Source organism: Capsicum annuum, chromosome 3, assembly GCF_002878395.1.
Source record: "Capsicum annuum cultivar UCD-10X-F1 chromosome 3, UCD10Xv1.1, whole genome shotgun sequence".
NCBI lineage: Eukaryota > Viridiplantae > Streptophyta > Magnoliopsida > Solanales > Solanaceae > Capsicum > Capsicum annuum.
In genome coordinates, this window is record NC_061113.1 from 5713277 (window position 1) to 5728997 (window position 15721).

At 34.0% G+C, this 15721-nt stretch overlaps 2 pseudogenes; both read right to left on the reverse strand.

Annotated features, from left to right (window-relative positions):
- Window positions 1–4720: 4720 nt before the first annotated feature.
- LOC124896547 lies at window positions 4721–5998 on the reverse strand (annotated as a pseudogene).
- An 821-nt stretch (window positions 5999–6819) lies between these two features.
- LOC124896548 lies at window positions 6820–9330 on the reverse strand (annotated as a pseudogene).
- Between the last annotated feature and the right edge of the window lie 6391 nt (window positions 9331–15721).

A 15721-nucleotide genomic window follows, 5' to 3' on the forward strand; every position in this document is an offset into this window, starting at 1 on the left:
TGAAACTCTTTCTATGAAAAGTAATGAATCTGTTCAAACTTATTTGTCTAGTGTTTCTTCTCTTGTTAATCAAACGAAGTCTTATGGTGAAGATATATCTGAAGAAACTATTGTAGCAAGAGTTTTAAGGAGTCTTACTCCAAAGTTTGAACATGTTGCTGCGATAGAGGAATCTCATAACTTATCTGATTATACTTTTGATGAACTAATGAGTTCTTTGCAAGCTCATGAAGAGAGAATCCTAAGGTCACATGAGAAAAATGAAGAGAAGGCATTTCAGGTGAAGGGAGAGTCCACTAAAAAAAGATAAGCTAGAAAACTTTGCAAATTGTGGCCGAGGCAAAGGTAGTTTTCGAGGAAGAGGTCGTGGAAGAGGCCAAGGAAGAAGTCGAGATAGAGAAGGATCAAATGAAGAGAAGTAGAACAGAACGTTTCTATGCAACTACTGTAGAAAACCTGGTCATAAAGAAGCTTATTGCTGGCAAAAACAGAGGGATGAAAATAGCCAAGCAAGCTTTGCGAAGGAAAATGATGATGAAAGTAAGTTGTTCATGGACCTTTATTGTGAAAAAGAGACTCCTAACGATGTTTGGTTTTTGGACAGCGGATGTTCCAACCATATGTCTGGAACAAGATCTTTGTTCAAGGAGCTCGATGAGTCCAAAAAGTCAGACGTAAGGCTAGGAGACAACAAGAAGATTCACGTTGAAGGCAGAGGTATTGTTAGCATTATGAACATCCAAGGTAATGCTAATATTTTAGAAGATGTGATGTTTGTTCCTAGTCTATCTCATAATTTACTTAGCATTGGACAATTAATGATTAGTGGATACTCGATTTCTTTTGATGATGGTGTTTACACTATTAAAAAGAAGAAATCTGGGAAAACCATTGCTAAAGTTCCAATGACTAACAATAAAATGTTTCCATTAGAAGTTTCAATGGTCAAGAAATGTGCGATGGTAGCTAGTGGTGATAATGAAACTAGACTATGGCATCTGTGTTATGGGCATTTAAATGTTAATGTGTTGAATTTATTGAGTCAAAAGGAAATGGTTTTTGGATTGCAAAAAGTTGAGAATATTGATTTTTGTGAAAGTAGTGTTTATGGAAAACAAAGTAAAAAGGTTTGTTCTTGTACGCAAGTCTTGGAGAGCTTCTGTTTGTCTTGAGTTAGTTCATACAGATTTGTCTATGGGTGTTGAGTCCTTAGGGGGAAGTCGATATTTTTTGCTTTTTACTGATGACTATAGTCGTATGAGTTGGATATATTTCTTGAAATTTAAATCTTAAACATTTGATAATTTCAAGAAATTTAAATCTTTTGTTGAGAGGCAAAGTGGATGTAGACTCAAAACTCTTCGGACATATAGAGGTGGTGAGTTTATGTCTACAGAATTCAATTCCTTTTGTGAAGAAAATGAAATACATCGGGATCTCACAACACTTTATACACCGGAGCAGAATGGTGTAGCCTAATGAAAGAACCGCACAGTTGTTGAGATGGGCAAAAGCATGATTGAAGGGAGAAGTTTACCGAAATGCTTTTGGGCTGAAGCTGTTGCCCCTATTGTCTATTTGCTGAATATTTCCCCCACCAAGGCTGTGTATAATCAAACACCATATGAAGCTTGAAGAAGTAACAAGCCCAAGGTAAGCCACCTATGTGTCTTTGGTTGTATAGCTTATGCGTTGGTAAATTCACAAGATTGACGTAAGCTTGATGAAAAATATGAAAAATGTATCTTTGTTGGATATAGTACACAATCAAAGGCTTATAAGCTATATAATCCAGTGAGTGGAAATATTAACGTCAATAGAAATGTTGTGTTTAATGAAGATGCAAGATGGAACTTTAATTTTGAAAATGAAAGTTCAAATATTCAATTGTTGCCTTCTGACAATATTGTTGATCAAGTGTATGTAGCAGATCCTAGTTTGGCTGGCCCATCGACTACCTCATCAATTGCACCAACAGCTTCTCCGATATTAGAAGAACCTTCAGCTGAGCCAACTCCATTAAGAAGATCAACAAGGGATAGAAAACCAAATCCCAGATATGGTGACAATACATCTTGTACTTTTGCTTTACTTGTTTCAGATCCTATTTTTTTTAAAGAAGCTGAAGGAAAGGATAAATAGTGCAAAGCTATGGAAGAAGTGTTGTTAGCTATTCAGAAGAATCAGACTTGGGATTTGGTAAATTTACTCGAAGGAAAGAAGGCTATTGGGCTCAAATGGGTGTTTAGAACTAAATATCATGCAGATGGCAGCATTCAAAAACACAAAGCAAGGCTCGTCGCAAAGGGTTATTCTCAACAACAAGGTATCGACTTCAATGAAACTTTTTCTCATGTTGCTCGCTTTGAAACTGTGAGAACTTTTTTAGCCTTGGCTGGGAAATTAAATTGGCCAGTGTACCAATTTGATGTTAAATCCTCTTTTTTATATGGTGATTTGGAAGAGGAAGTTTATGTCTCACAACCTGAAGGTTTTGTAGTTAATGGTAAAGAAGATAAATTTTACAGGTTAAAAAAGGCACCTTATGGCTTAAAGCAAGCACCACGAGCATGACACTTCAAAATTGATTCTTATTTCCAGGAGAGTGGCTTTGAAAGGAGTAACAATAAGCCTACTCTTTATATAAAAAGAGGACGTAAAAATGATTTTCTGGTTGTATGTCTTTATGTTGACGATATGATATATATGGGTCCAAGTGAGTCTATTATCACTGAATTTAAAGACTGCATGACGAAGAATTTTGAGATGTCTGATTTGGGAATGTTGCATTACTTTCTTGTTCTTGAGGTGATATAGGAAGTTGATGGCATATTTCTTTCATAAAGAAAGTATGCAACAGATCTTTTGCAAAGTTTCAATATGGTAAATTGTAATGTTGCTTCTACTATGAATATCAATGAGAAGTTGTGTCGTGATGATGGTTCTGAAATGGCAAATGCAACTTATTTTAGAAGTCTGGTTGGTGGTTTGAACTACTTGTCTCATACAAGGCGCTTTTTCTGTTGGTGTCGTATCTAGATTTATGCACAATCCAAGCAAACTTCACCTTGGAGCTGCAAAGAGAATATTGAGATATATCGCAGGACATTAGAACATGGAATTTGGTATTCTAAAGTAACAAATTTCACATTAACTGGTTTTACTGATAGTGACTATGCAGGCAACATTGATGACAGAAACAGCACATCTGGTTTCTTATTTAATCTCGGATCCGGAGCAATTTCATGGAGTTCAAAGAAGCAGGAAGTGGTGGCCTTATCAACTTCAGAGGCTGAGTATATTGCAGCAACTTCAGCAGCCTTTCAAGCAGTTTGGTTTAGGAGACTTGTTGCAGATTTTAATCAGAAGCCAGCTGGTGCAACAGAGATTTTTTGTGACAATAGATCTGCTATTGCGATGACGAAGAAGCCAGCTTTCCACAGTAGAACAAAGCACATAGATGTTCGCTATCACTATATTCAAAGTCTTGTTTCTACTGGAGAAATTATTTTGAAGTCTTGTGATACAAATGAGCAAGCAGCAGACATCTTCACCAAGTCACTTCCGCAAGCAAAGCACGAGTTCTTCATAGGCCAACTTGGAGTTTGCAGTTTTGAATCAATGGGGTGTTGAGAAATGATTCAAAGATACTTGACCAAGTCTTTAGGAAGTTAGTTGGTAGTTAATTTCCTTTATTCTAGCAAGTTTAGATAGTGTTGCAGATTATTAGGTAGTCACTAAATCAGTGGGTTAGTGGACCTAAAGTTTACAATTTTCAGTTTATTGTAAGCCTATTTATAGGCATGTCTCTTTACTTTCATATTGCAATCAGAAAAAAGAAATCACTGCAGTATTTTCTTCTCCTTACCTCTGTTTTCTGTCCAGCTACTCATTAAGCTTCCTTCTTTTTTTTTTTCTTTCCAACAAAGAATATACTATACAATCAATCATGGCCCTATATATATATTGTCCATTGTTATCCAAGATTGGTTATTAACTGAGGAATATTTTAACAGTGCTCATGGGGTCGTAGGATTTGCTATATGACAAGTGGTCAGAACAATGAGTAATGGTGATCGTCAGGATTTCAGACAAAATCAACTCAAAATGACATGACGTGTAGAAATTCATCATCACATTTTTACATTAAAATTTCAGTACAATGGTCATAACTACGTAGGTTACTGCAGTTGGACAAACCAAGCAACTTATACAAAAACAATGACATTATAGATATAAGATTATATTCTTCAATTATCACTAGAAATTGAACATTTTGAGAAGGATAATGCCTGAAAAATAAACTTTTACAAATGAAAAAGTGCATTCAATTTGCAAGGGAGATAAACTGACTGCATCAATAGTCTAATAAAACCAAACTGTCTCAGTTATTCTGACGACATATATTAACCAATTAAATTCACAATAAGAATCTTATGAGCACAATTTTCATCTCTAAACAAACTATTTAACTATTGCCAATCTAATAAAAAATAAACTTCATTCCTCTCCGTAGGGCTTCTTATTACCCGCTTCTCACTTTTGAGTTACAGCGGCTGATTATTCACATCAAAAGCTTTTATTTCTTTTAATTTTCTATTCCAAGGCTTCCTTCCATGATAAGCAGGATGACTCACGTTCTTCATATACATCAAACGATTGATGAAGAATTTATTCATTTGAATACTGGAGCATAGGTTGAGTCTCCTAGGATAACAACTCAATAGAAAAGCCTCCACAAAGCTGGGCAGTCCCTAAATGATCTTATATTTAGGTTTAAAACATCCACTTGAGGGGCAGCAACTCTGCGGTCTGGTTGCCAATCATTCATCTTGATCGTGTTGCATTTGATAGAAACTTGAGACCAAGAGATTGAATTTGATAGAAACTTCCTCAACTTACCAAACCATGTTGCATTTACATCGTTGTCGAGGCTAAGAAGAATTTTTGAGTGCTTCGGTTTGATCGACTCTCTAGCAAATTTAAGCTCAGGAATTTGACATCCTTCGTACTCAATTGATACCAAATTTGGAGCATCAATCTCCATTATGCCAAAAAATGCCCGAAGCTTCAAGATCTTCAAGGATCGACTCTTCAAAGTGCTGAACCTTTCTGACCTACATAAAACACCACCGAACATCAAACTCTCGAGGAATTGAGTTTTAGAAATAAGGTTCTGCAAAAATCCATCAGATATATACACACCTGGTAGTTCTAAAGATTTCAGATTCTGACATTCAAAAACATCCAATCCTTTCAAAAAAAAACCAGAATAAGAAAAGTGTTCAAGAGTTGATGCTTCAATTTTAACACGCTGGTTCTTACATTTCTGAATGGAAACTGACTTGATCTTTCAGCAGCTCAATCTTTTCCAACCCCAAACAGTACCTTAGGATCAGAGAGACAATTACGGGACAACTGTTAAGTAGAGTCTTGAGCTTGTTCTCATCTAATTTTACATTAAGTAGAGAAAGCTTCCTCAAAGAATTGCAATTCACAACACCACTAGATAACGAAACAGGCATAAGATTACAATATTCCAGAAACAATTCTCTTAAAGATTTTGCTGCCAAGATTGTGAAAATAGGCAACTGGTGTGATCCAGGTGTAAGGACAAGATCTTTTACACCATTTTGAATAGCAATGTCAAGCCACTTATCAATATGAGAGAGAACTCTAGAACTGACATAGTTATCTCTCGATGGCGTTGTCCCTTATTCAAACTTTTCTATGGCGATTTTCCCCTTTCTATATCTATCCATGATATTGTCCGCTACTATTTTCATATTGCCATTGCTATGATCAACAGTGAATTTCAAGTTGGGAAGAGTGAACGAGGCTTGCAACCATGTCTTAGAGAGAATACTCATCTTGACTGCTTCTTTATAACTAATAAAACAAAGTATTCTTTGAATAAGACCTTCCGGCAATATGTCAGCCATGATTTTTGAAGGATCAGAATTCAGAACCCTAATTTTAATAGAAATTTATTGATCTTATTTTTGCAAATACGGCAGTTAAAGAAACACCTTTTCTGGGAATCCTATTTCTAATGGTTTACTGTTTGCATAATTTATCCACAGGAATCCGATTTATCCTCCTTTTCTTTTACTTACCTGTGAACCCTCAACTTTTCCATACATTAAATATATATCTATATTTATACTATAGTAAAAGTGTAAATGATATTAAAAATATTGATTGAACTTTTAGCCTTCATTAAAACTATTTGCTTTAAACAAAATTGTATTTTTCACTTTTTTTTCCTAATATTTAAGAGTAAGAGATGAAAATTAATTAAATATATTTATGGTAAAATCTTTTCTTATTAGAAGTTATCAAAATTAATGATAACTAAATACTTTTTTCAATTAATTCACTTTTTTACCAAACGCATCAATGGGCTTTTTTTTTTATCAAAATTAAAGACAACTAAATTCTTTTTTCAATTAATTCACTTTTTACCAAACACATCAATAGTTTTTTTTTTATTCAGTTTTAACACCTCTATCCAAACACTTATCTGCTTAATTTATAAACACTTATTTTAAGTTTTTAATCACTTAAGCTAAAAAGTTATTTTTTTAATCCTATCCAGGGCAGTCCTGATATACATTTGACTTCTCTGACTTTCAGTCTTTTCACTTTGTTTACCGTTGGCTCATTGCTAGGAATTGGTGTTTCACATTCAAAGATCAATACGCAAAAACCAGGGAATGATCAAAGCCCATTTGATCTAAATAGAATGGCTCAAACTCTTCATACACATTAAACGATCCATGAAACATGCAATCGTTGATTGATCCAAGGATAACTCTCCTAGGATGACAACTCTAAAGAAATGAACCACTTGGGAAGGGACAACGCCCATCCCAGTCTCAGAAGCATCAGTCTCAAACCCGAGAATATCTTCGACAAATACAGGAGTGCTAAAAGGGGGACAGAGCTCAAGGCAAGCTTAAGTTGAAGAAAGGCAGTCGAGGTAATCTCTGACCAAGCAAGATAATCTTTCTTTAGGATGAAAGAGACAATCAAGGGACAACTATTAAGTAGAATCTGGAGCATGTTTTCGTCTAATGTCATATTAAATAGAGATAGCTTTTTTAAAGAATTGCAATTCACAACACCACTAATTAACGAAACAGGCATAAGATTACAACATTCCAGAACCAACTCTCTTAAAGATTTTGCTGCCAAGATTGTGTGAATAGGCAACGAAAATTTAAGAACTCACGATAGAGATAATAAACGTTGAGGCATAAAGAGTCAACTGCTTCAAGGTTTGAAACATTGCTAAATCTGATTACTAAATCATTAATATCAATGACATAATAGTTCAATTAACGGACTACCGCAAGAGGAAAGAATCTTACTATAGTGGAAGGTTGATTCTGATAACATAACAGAATTGTGAGAAATTCAGAATAAAAAATCTTCCGCTAGGAGTGATACCAGACCCCACTTTGTGAAAATATACTAGGTATGTTGTTGTTGTAACAATTAGGTGTTGTGTATATATATGTCGAGAATTTTGTACAAAAGTGATCGAATTAATGAGTAATTGATCTAGGTTATTTGACAAGATTAGAACTCAAAACTTGTACTTATTTGTTTGATACATGTTTGCTCTTGGCAATGAGATGACATAATTTGAATTTGACCCCTACGTCATGGCAAAATCATGCAGGAAAAGAAATCTGTCATTGAACAGGATTTAAAAAAAAAAAATATGCAACTTGAGTGCATAGTCATTAGTAAGTTGCTGTGAATTTGAAGATAGCTATGAAAAGAGGAATTCATACAGAAAAACAGATTGATAAAGTTTAGAAATGAATAAGTGCATTCAATTTGAAATGTGATAAATTAACTACATCACCAATCTAATAAAAAATAAAGTTTCTTCCTCTCCCTAAGGGCGCCTGTATCCCACTCCTCACTTCTGAGTTGCAACGGCTGATTGTTCACATCAAAAGCTTTTATTCCTATTAATTGACTATGCCAAGACTCCCTTCCATGAGAAGTAGAATGACTCGAATACATTACACGATCAATGAAACATTTATTGATTTTGACATATGATGATAGGTTGACTCTCCTAGGATGACAACTCAATAGCAAAACATCCACGAAAGCTGGGCACTCCTGATATGACTCTATTTTTAAGTCTAAAACGTCCACTTGGGGGATAGAAACTCTGTCGTGCAGTAGCAAATCATTCATGTTGATCTTGGTGCAATCATGCAAATAAAGGGAAACTTGAGACCAAGAGGCTGAATTTGATAGGAACTTCCGCAACTTACCAAACAATGCAGCATCTAAACGGAAGCAACTAAGAACGATTTTTGAGTGCTTCTGATGGCATGACTCTCTAGCAATTTTAAGTTCAGGAGTTTGTTTTCCTTGATACTCAATTGATATCAAATTTGTAGCATCAATCTCCTTTATGCCATCACAATTCCGGATCTTCAAGGATTGACTCTTGCAAGTGTTGAACCTTTCCCACACATCAGAAAGATCATCTAATATCAAACTCTCGAGGAATTGAGATCTAGAAATAAATTTCTGTAGGAATCCATTAGATATAGTAACATTTGTTAAGATCTAAGGATTTTAGATTCTGACATTCAGTAACATCCAATCCTTTCAATAAACCAAAATAAGACACTTCAAGAGTTGGTGCTTCAATTTTAACACGCTGGTTCTTACATATCCTAATGAAAACTGACTTGATCTTTTGAAGATTCCGCAGCTCAATCTTTTCCAACCCCGAACAGAACTTTAGGATGAAAGAGACAATCAAGGGACAACTATTAAGTAGAGTCTGAAGTATGCTTTCGTCTAATGTTACAAAAGATAGAGAAAGTTTTCTCAAAGAATTGCAATTCATTACAACACAACTAGATAACGAAACAGGCATAAGAGTACAACCCCACACAACCAATTCTCTTAAAGATTTTGCTGCCAAGATTGTGAAAATAGGCAACGAAAATTTAGAAACTCTAAAGATGAGATATTTCACACCATTCTGAAGTGCAATGTCAAGCCACTTATCAATCAGAGGGAAAAATTCATGAGAATCATTATGGTATTGTGATAATTCAAGTTTTCTATAGGGATTTTCTCCTTCCTATATCTCTCCGTGACATTGTCCACCACTTTTTTCATATTGTCTGGATAATCAACTTTGAGTTCCAAGTTGGGTAGAGTCGACCAGGCTTGCAGCCATGTTTTAGAGAGGATCCTCATCTTTATTGCTTCTTGGTAACTAAGAAAACAAAGTATTTTTTGAATGAGACATTCGGGCAATATGGCAGTTGTGGCTCTCGTCATGGTCAGGCGTCGGAGGCTGCAAAACGGGTTCGGTTGGTATGATTTTATTGGGAAGAAAACCTATATTTATATGGAAAAGTTACATAAATCTCATATTTAAGACAACAAATTACATAATATCCCTTAATATTTTAAAAATTACATAAAATCCCTATTTTCTTATTTACTCATGATACATATGTCATAACCTGCACACCTATTTTAGCTCCTCTTTTCACTCCATCTCTCTCTTTCTTTTAATGCTTATATGTTTTTTACCACAAATTACTCCCCTTAAATTTCTCCCACTCTAGTAGATTTTGAGTCAACTTAATTCTTCAATACCTCAACTGATTTCAACCGTTCAAAGAGGTTAGTTGTTTGTTTATGCTTTTAAATCACACTTTAACTTCAATACTCTCAATTTAATTTCAAAAATTGACAACTTTTTCAAAGAGTTTAGCTTTTGGTTTATGCTTTAAAATCCGTTTGTACAAATTTGTTTATCTTCAATAGCTAATGAAGATTCACCCTCATTCAGCTTGGGGATTTTACAAATTGAAACACAAAAAGTTGTTCATGATGGTAATCAGGTAGTGGGTTTTACTCCGGGCAAGTTTAATTACACCAAAATAGGTTTTAGTGAGAATCGATCAAAACAGCGTAACGATCCTGAAAAATTGAAGAATTTAAGAGAAGCTTTTGCTAAAAAAAAATAAAGTTGCCCACATGCAAATGGAAGATCTGGATGAAATTGAACAAATCCGCAAATTTCCATCGGAGCAGGATTTATTTTCGTAACTAATTCATAAATGGTGATTCATATTACTGGTTCTTTTACATGGTGATTCATATGGGTGATTCATATAATTGCAGATTAACTGGTTACTAGGTGATTCATATTTTTTTTGGTGATCTATATGGCTGATTCATATCTGTGAAATAATAAAATCATATTTAAATTGGTCATACATATTTTGTTGAATCTTTTAAGTGATGATTCTTAGGGTGATTCATATAACTGCATACTAACAGAGTAACTGGTTATTTTGTGATTCATATTTCTTTAGGTGATTCATACGGGTGATTCATATGTGTGACACTAAAATGATATTTTACTTGGTGATACATAGGTGGTGATTCATATAAATGGTTCTTTTAACAGGTGATTCATATGGGTGATTCATTTAATTGCAGATTAACATATTGAATGGTTACTTGGCGATTCATATGCTTGTTATTTCTATTCTTTATGGATAACTTTTTTTGTTTATACATATGTGATAGCACTTTATGTACTCATTTTTTTGTTTTTGTAATTTATAAATATCTGATTCATTTGACTTATGAATCATCTGGTGATTTGTGTTGTTGACAGAATGTTAGTTTGCTTGTGAAAAAACGACCTTCCCACAATGTACGGATTGATAGTGCACATAATATCAATGTAGTAGATAAGCTTAACGAAATTCTGGATGATGAAGGAATTAGAATATTCAGAAGCACTTGTTTTGGGTCATTTCTGGATCTGCCTAATTGTAACTTTCAAGGTTCGATAGCAAGGTGCTTGATGACCTTAGAAGTCCAACATTAATGTCAAGATCAACTAAGGGTGTTGGTCAACAATACAATTCTTCGATTTTCACTGTATGAGTTTGCTATCGTTACCGGCTTGAAATGTGTAGGCAGCGTTGATGATTTTAATTATTCAGACCTTCCACCATGTCGACTACAGAAAAAATATTTCCCAAATTTGTCATCATATGTGAAAAAGGGTGACTTGGTCGATCTTTTTTTGACTAAAAACTGGGGAAAAAATATGAAAGATGCGGTCAAAATTGGGATATTGTACTTTATACACACATTTGTGTTCTCCCAATTAGATAAAACTAATATCCCTGCCCGATATTTCCACATGGTGGATGATGGTATTTATAGTCGTTTTCCATGGGGAAAAGTAGCTTTTCAGAAATTGATGGCATCTATTAGCCAGTCGGTGAATGATGTCCAAAAGTTTTACCGTCTGAGTGGCCTACCATATGCACTTCAGATTTGGTGGTATGAATGTTGTGCCAAAGTTGATGAATCACTTATTGTTCGTGTTGATAATTTAATTTCAAGGATGGTCAATTGGAAAGTGGTTAAACCCAAGCCTAGATATGAGGATCTTATGGATGATATGTTTAGTAAGGTAGCGTTTATTTCACCGTGATACTTTTATATGTCTATTTTTAATTTTTAAGGTACTTTTAATTATTGATCTTTTGTGTTACTTTTTTTTGCATCTTGTATACAGAAATATAACCCCGTCACCACAGGAATTGAACCATCTTGATTTGCCCAATCCGTTGATGTTTGGTTCAACGGATGATGATGCAAATATAGCACAGGCAGTAGATGAATTTGATGATTTTAGTACACCTCCTAGTGCGGACCTTCTCAAAAAGATGAGGCTTGATGCTAGTCAATCTTCACATCCTCCTGCGAAGAAACAAAAAATAGTTGAGGAGTCAGAAAAGGTTAGCTCACGAGTAGCAAAGTCCAAAAAATAGTCAGACAAGTTGTCTAAAGATAAAAATTTGGCATATCCTTCAATTGATCGAGTTTCCTTGGTTAAAAATAAAGATGTGCCTAATGTTAAGATGAGGGATGCCGATAAAGCATCTGCTGCTTCAGAGGAAAAGATATCACTATCCAAGTCTGATTTGGACGAGATCAAGTCTTATGTTAGTACTTATGTAAGTATAAAATTTTGTTGTTTTGCTTCTGTTAATGTTAAAACATATTATAGATTTTCCTGAAATCCAAAATGTTATTCACAACATAGATTGACATGAAATCCAAAATGTTATCATAGGTTTTGCTTCATTTGGCAAGGTAATCATAGTTTATAATTAATATCACTATGTTACTGTATTAGTCTAATTTCTTATCTTGCAGGTTGCTCAATATCCAGTGCATGAAAGTGAAAAAGGCTACCTGAATATAGAAGAGGATCCTCCTCAATCTGTTAATGAGCACACCACGGATGCTAAAAATTATAATATTGTAAATGCTGCTGGTCAATCATCGAGATTAGGTGGTAATGAAGGAGCATCAAAGGAATCCCTGAAGGTAACTAACTCGACTTAATTATATTATCGTTTGGTCAACTTGCTCAAAATATTACCCTCTAATAGTTTAGATGTTATTTTTTTGAATTGATGTAACTGTTAATATAATGGTATGTATGTATTTATTAAGTTATTTATGTGTATCACTATGATACATCTGACATCATATGTATCACTATGATACATCTGGCATCATATGTATCACTTCGATACATCTGGCATCATATGTATCACTTCGATACATCTGGCATCATATGTATCACTTTGATACATCGGGCATTATATGTATCAGTTTGATACGTATAAACAATTTAAAGAAACTTCCAGTAATTGATTCAACATATGTGTTCAGTTTATTCATATCAACATGTTTAGTGTAATTACTAATATGAATTAAATCATTTTCTCCAATGGTTAATATGAATCATATGATAATATTATTTTTTTGAATATTTTTTTATGAATTTTTCAAAATGTATCACTTTGATACATTTTTCATAAACATAATTATTTAATTCAATTCATATCAAATTTTGTATCACAATACAAAATTAAATTTGAACTAAATCAAACAGGAAGCTGAGAGTTTGTACACAGACAAGTTGAAAGAAGATGGCAGGCATAGTACAGATGCTGAAGTAAATGAAGCTATAAATAAAGAACGTGTAACGGTAATATCGATTTACATATAACGATTTTTATTTTGAAATTTGAAGTAGTTCATTATAATGGTCACAACCTTATTTTAAGATTTGCTATGACACAACGTTTTTTATACATGATTAGTGTTTCAATTACCTAAAGTTGGTTATCTGTTATATAACTTTTTCACATAAATCAAAGTGATAAATAATGATCCATATTTATCATTATGATACATACACATAATTTAGGAACTTCAATTCCAAATTTCATTATAACACTAAGTTCTCTTTTTACATACGTCACACAGGAATCTGAAGAAGCCCTTCATAATACAAATGAAGATTTGTCTAAAGCTATTATCTAGTACATACCACCATCGTGTGCTGCCTATCTAACAGGAATCACTGTTGCTGCAAATATTGACCCATTCGATTGGCAGGGCAACACTGATAGTCAATGTTATATTAGCGACAACGATATTACAGCTATTTCTCAGGTCCCCATGTGCAAGACTAATCTGACATATGTCAGGAAGAATCCTTCCAGGAGAAATAGACAGCCTTTAAAAGTATGTCAGTCACCATTTGTCAGCGTGTTTGATTTTGGGTCAAAAGAAAAAGAAGTCATCCAGTCGAATAAAAAATTGAAATATCCGTTTGAAGGTCACGACATTAATGGACCATATGTTGAAGATCTCTTCTCTAAATTCACTGTTTGGATGTCATTTGAACTATACAATCCACATTCTACTAAGTAAGTTTGATGAATTACCTTTCATAATATCATATATATTTACTGCTTTGAATACTTATAGGAATTTAAATTTAATTTCAGGAAAGGAAAGGATGAGTACTACACTGCCAAATTCGCTGATCTGAAATCAAGTCTAGATTTTGTAGTAGCACAGTCGATGAAAAAAAGTTGACTTTATTACATGGTGCACTCAAGTAATTGTTGGAATGATGAGGTATGTCTCAAAGAAAGATATATAGCAATCAGCCTTTTTATTAATTTTTATCAATAAAGTTCAAACTGATTTTACAATATGACCCAAAAAATATAATGTTTGCAGAAAGAATACAGGGTTTTCTGGTAGCAGATCTATCAAAGTGATACATATGATTTTCATATGTATCAATATGATACATATGATGTCTACCTTTAATTTAATTTAAAAATTTAATAAGGAAGCATAGGTTAGTGTGATCATTTGAACAATTGATTATTGAGTTATTTGCTGATGATTCAAGTATATGAATGTTGATGATTTGTACTATCGAACCCCGACTAGTCTGGTTTAAGTATAGGTTTTATCAATTGACATTGTCATTCTTTATTCCTTTTGGGCGTGACGATTGTTTTGGTTATTCTCGCGCAAGGTTTGATCTTTATTTCCAATGCTTAAAACATTTTGAAGTACATTCTACTGCATTTTATTATGACCAAGATTTAATTACTATATCTTTCTTTATAGTAATTAATATTCCAAGTCTTGTGCATGCCTTATATGAATCACCTGTTCTTACACGTTTTTTATTACAGCATATCGATGTGGTATCTATTATATTAGAAAGAAAGCAAAACTGGATACAACTAGTGCATATAGATATACCACTGTTAATTGTGTGTTCATGAACTACATTCATCATACATACACTTACTATCACCGAAGCCATTCTGATATTGATCTTAGCTTGCATGACGAACACGTTCGCTCAATGAAAGTGACTTCAGTGGAGAGATCAATTTGTGAGATTATGCAAGGACTATGCATTCCAGCTGCTATTTCATGGCATTTCATTGACGAGGTGTATGTGCCAATAAATTGTAAAGGGTCGTTTCACTGGGTGTTACCAGTCATAGTACTCAAGGAAAGATGCATTCGTGTTTACGACTCGATGAAAGGTTATAGAGGTCATGCGGAGGAGATAAAGGATCTTGCTGAAATGTTGTCAACTTATTTAACAATATCTGGTTTTTTTGAGAAAAAAGATCGCACAGACTGGTCGCTTCTAGACGCATACAAGGAAAAGACTGACCAGCATGCATTCGTTGTTCACATTGTTGATGGAATTGTGCAACAATCAAGCGGCTCGTTGTAAGTATCATTAAGTCTTTTGAATATATTATTTTAACTAAGAGCTCACGCCAACACATAAAATACCTACATTTCTATTTTTTCAGGGATTGCGGCTTGTTTGTTGCAGCGTATGCAGAATTTTTAAGTGCCCAGCATCAAATACCATCTTCAAAGTTTGATCCGAAAAAGCATCGTACAAGATACGCATCCTTGTTATGGGACTATGGTGTGAACAAAGCATGCACTGGATATGTTAGTGACAACCAAGATCCACCTAGGCCTAAACGTACCTTCATTCCATGTGAGGATACTGAGATGATTGATGTTGAACCGTAGTTCTCTAGCATTTATTGTGTGACAAAAGGATAGTGGTTTCTTATGTTTGTGGAATTCTGATTTTTCAATTTTTTTTTATGTTTGGAAATTTCTGGATATATTAGACACCGTGTGTTTTTGTATAAAATGTGATGACATTTCATCTTAGAATCGGTTATGATATTAGTACTTAATGACTTGTGATTCATATAAGTGTACATACATATGTATAGTGATTCATATAGTTGCTGATTCATAT